The following is a 4,989-nucleotide window of genomic DNA, read 5'->3' on the forward strand; positions in this document are numbered from 1 at the left end:
GCGCGGAATGGTATCGTTTGCCTATTGCATGCTATTACCCGTCCCAAGCTATCAGTCCCGGGGCATTAGGACTTCTAATCCTAAAAGGGGAAGAAAATGATGGGGGGCCTTTATGGAGTTTAAAGGACAAAAATTCTAATCGACATTCAAAAACAAGTAACAAGTAGGGGGAATGAACAGACAAACAGGTAAGGCTCACATAAACCCCGTAAATCAGATAACATCTAGTTTAGCATGCCTTTACACATACTAGTTTGGTCTTTAAAATTAAAAATTAAGCAGCGAGCGGACTGGTTCGATACATACGTTTAGACAGGAAGCCCACATTAGGCAACTTGGATCCAATTGTCAGAACTTAAGGTATTTTAAGCGAGTGATTTAGAAAGTACTGGTTCTAGGAAAGTAGTCTAATGCCGGAAAGTACAGACTGCAGTCAGTTTAGAAATAAGTTTTAAGAGAATCATGAGTATAAACCATAAAAGGAGTTCCAGAGTTAGAAATACTTAAGGAAAGAGTAAACTGCAGAACTGTTTTAAAGACAATTTCAGGAAGACCAAAACTTAGTTGGAAAATGTTTAGGCAGAATTTTAGAAAGAAACCATTTCAGAAGAGGTGCTGATTTGAAGAACTCAAATGTATACTGATTCAAAAGAGTTTTTGTCAAAAGATTGAAGCTGAAAACATTAAGACATTAGAGACCAGTTAACAGATTGTTATTGCTTAAGAAGAATCGGACGAACATGATGCACAATCCTATGATATCTATATCTGATTTTAAAAAGTCTGTTAAGAACTGGTAAAAAGAGGTAATTATTTAATCACCCTACAATTTGCCTAATGCATATGCATTCCCTATAGGCATGATTTCTATACGCACTGATTACATGAACGTTAAGGTCCTATAGGCAGGATTTCTAGATGACTTATATCATAATTAAACGTTAAACCCTATAGGCATGGTTTCTAGGTGACTTGAATAAGAAACATCGAACCATCTTATGTACAGTATTTCTAGTGAAAAAATTGAAGTCCTAAAGTCATGATATCTACCCTTTATTGATGTAAGAAAGTAAAACCCCTCCCACACCCTTTTACTAGGTTCCCCGAGTTCTATACAAGTTATTACAACCCAATGAATCAACTGAAATAATAGAAATACATCAAAACTAACAGCTAGATCCAAGCAGCCTAATTCAATCTTAATGTCCAATAATATGTATTTAACCAACTCCGGGGTCCAGATCTCCAAAGCCTTCTCATTATCCAGGGTGTTTCGAAGTTTCAAGAAACCTCAAGGATTCCAGGCATTGCTTACACCCAGGATGCCATTATGAACAGGATGGTGCAGTGTGGAATAGCCAGCCCTTAGGCGTCCAAGTTCAGAGGGAGCTCAGGGGTCCCAAAGCATGGCTTGCAGAGAGGGGCAGAACTTATAGCTAGGAGTAAGTGCAAAGTGAAAGGGAATTAAGGGGCCATGACAAGTGGTGGTCATACCTAGCCATAAGGTAGGCTGGCACACCCCTGACCACTTGCTAGATGAACAAGTTAGGAGCAGACCTTTTGATGGTCAGACAAAGGTCTGGATAGTGACTAGGACACTATCAGACCTAAGTCAAGGCTCAAGCACATAAGGGGGAGAATGGGAGGTGGGAATTGATTGAGTTGAGGAGTTCAATGAACCCAGTTCAGGATCATAGACAGCAATATTGGGGTGCTGCTATCCCCTGAACAATAAACTCACATACAACGGGGTAAAAGGGGTAAGGGAATTCATAAAGCATCATATTCACAACAAACAAACAACTGCACAGATTATTTAAATGCTGGACTGTAAGAGAAGGGGAAACACGTTATAATATGCTAGAAAACATGTGGACAGAATTAAACACATTGTTCTTGGGGCGTATAAACTAATTGAAACATACCGGTATAGAAGTAAAGAATGCAGAAGAAAGCGAGCAAAGTCCACAGCAGTGTGAGTATCAGAAAGAGAGAGTGAAAGGGAATTGTGAACTCAGATGGTATTCTGTGTTCGTGTGTGTTCAAAGAAAAGGGAGGAGAGTATTTATAGCTTTGAAAACGTGTAGAGAAATAAGGTAACAAGTACAAGTCTATCACAAATATGGCATGGTCAAATTAGTATAAGACTCTCCTTTAATCAGGGGATTCTTATTCAAACGGATACTAACAGGATTTAAATAAGGAAAGGGAGAATAAGCCTTGTAAATAGAATGGTTGTTGCCATAAGAGAAGCGGTAAGGTAATACAATGGGCAATTAAGTCTAAGTACAAGGTTTGAAATTATTTTTGGAAAGATTCAGGGAGGCCAATCAAGGAAAAGAATCAATTATTCCTTAACAGGCGAGTAAAAATCAGCATTTCACAAAGGAAAAGTTTTGAAAATTGATCACAAGTTTTGAGAATCAATCACAGAAGGAACTCAGTATATATAAATGAATGCACAAGTAATAGACACGTGAAGCCAAGTTATGGCAAAATAACAGCATATAGTAGTAACCAAAAGAAGACATTCGAAGCATGATGGTCAAGTTTAAGTGTTTTAACAATAAAGAAGAAGATCAGAAGCATGCAAAGAACTCAGAACCAAAATAGTCAAGAGAATTGAAGCATACTGCAATTTCAACTGACGAGTTGCACAAACAACTTCAAAGAAATTGAATAATCCCCAAAGAGACTAGGGTTTTCAAAAATCAATCGAATTTAGAGGAGATAAGCAGATTAACAAATAAACAGGTTCACAACCTCGGATAAGCCCAAAATTAGGGTTTTCAACATGCTAACTCAGATAAAAATAAGGCAAATCAAGCGACCATTAACAAACAGACCAAGAAACTCAAACAAGATCCCCAAGAAAATTAGGGTTTTCAACATGCTAATATAACACAGTAAAACATGTCGAGAATCAGAGAAGAGATTTGAAATAACTTGACATGAAACCCTAGTTGAAGAATAAACAATTTCTGAAAGCAAAAATTAAGAATCTTCAAGAAAAACGCATAGAAGGTTCACACACACATAGATCCAGGACAGATCTAAAATAAATCGAAGGAACCATAGAGATTAGGGTTTCGTAAGAAACCCAGGTGACGAGATAGGCTTTGGAAACCATTGATCCGAGCAGAGAAGTTGAAGATCGAACTCGAATAGCCACGACTGGCCGTACAAAGGTTGAAGACGACCGGAGAACAGTCATCGAACAAAGGCTTGGTCGGAACCCTTCAAGATCCGGTCATTGGACCTTTAGAAGCAAGCACACAGAAGCCGTGAGAGGCTAGTATAGGCCTCCGATGAGCCTGAGAAGCCATAGATTAGGGTTTCTAGGAGAGGCGGCGGCTAGGGTTTGGGGTAAGTTGAGAGAGGGTTGAGAGAGGAGAGGATTCAAAGATGGTGGTCGAGAAAAAATGAGGTAGGGTTTTAGGGTCTTTTGAATTAAAAAAGGAAAGGGAAGAGGAGAGCCGCTGGGATTAAACGGGTTAAATGGGGAACGCGTTTGTGTATGATAGAAAGGGTATGGGTCGGGTAGACGTGTTAATTGGGCTGGGTAATTGGGTTTTTAAATTGGGGCTGAGATGGAGTGCCAAATTGGTTAAAATTGAAATGCAATAAGGCCAAATAGCCAATTTTCCCTTTTAATTTTATAAAAATGGTAATACTGATTTTAAAAACAAATTAAACGTACTGGATAAGTATTATATAAATATTAATTAAAAAAATGCTGGGACTAATTATATAAACGTAAAATGTCATAAATCACAAGATGGGCTATAATTGCAATTACATGCAATTTAGCTTTAAAAATACCAAACAAATTTGTAAAAATATACAAAAAATTACCTTAATTATATTTGGTGTAAATATGAGAATAAAATAAGTTATTCACAAAAAAATGATTATTTTGGGAATAATTATTGGATTTTGTACTGTTAAAATAGGCAATAAATTGATTTAAAATAAGGAAAAATACCAAAACTCTTGGGAATGCTTATATATGCATGTATATGCTATTTTGAGGATATTTTGAGTACATAAAAATACTTAGGGAAAAATTGGGTATCAACAGGTGCCCTATTTACCCGGGAAGGATGAAAGAGTTGTCGGGTAAAGATATGATGGCCAATTTTGACCGGAAGTGGCGATTTTCAAAGAATTTGACCGAGCTCTGGTTTCTGAGTTGCCTACATATCCTTGGTTTTACAGGAATCAGGCCGTATGTAGTTCAGGAACCATTGACGGAACATGCCGATGGAGATTCGAAAGGACGGACGCGATGGTTTTGGAGAGGCAAGAGGTATTTGGGAAGCTGATCAGCTGCGAGAACCGGAGCGGGACCGCTCCTGCTGAGACGGCCATTGTTAGCCGGTGTACCTGCAAGTGAGCAATATAGGCGTATATTTTGCATAAACTAAAACATGATGCAAGTTCCCGTCGGACCATGAATGCTGTCCTCGGATGGTTAGGATGACGTCCTCGGAGCATGATGTCCTGGGCCATGAAGCGCAAAATTAAAGGATTCACAGGCTATGAAATGACGTTCTCGGGCCATGATGATGGTGCCTCCGAACCATGATGCCTTTGAATAATGATGTGCAAGATATAAAGTGGGGTCCTCGTGCCATGGCATGGTGTTCTCGGGCTATGAGGATGATGCCCCCGAAAAATGATGCCTTTGGACAATTTGGCAATATTTCAGCCCATGAAATGCAAGGTTTGGCGGTATTTCAGCCGATGCAAAAACGTAAATGGCGATGTTTCAGCCGACAGAAGATTTAAACAAAACAGGCGATTTTTCAGCCGATGTGAAAATAAAACTGGCGATGTTCTAGCCGACAGAAGATTGAAATAAAGTTTGGCGATATTTCAGCCGATATGAAATAAAATGGCGATATTTCAGCCGACAGAAATTTAAGTAAAGTTTGGCGATATTTCAGCCGATATGAAATAGAATGGCGATACTTCAGCCGATGCAAA

Source organism: Nicotiana attenuata, unplaced genomic scaffold, assembly GCF_001879085.1.
Source record: "Nicotiana attenuata strain UT unplaced genomic scaffold, NIATTr2, whole genome shotgun sequence".
In the NCBI taxonomy this organism is placed as follows: domain Eukaryota; kingdom Viridiplantae; phylum Streptophyta; class Magnoliopsida; order Solanales; family Solanaceae; genus Nicotiana; species Nicotiana attenuata.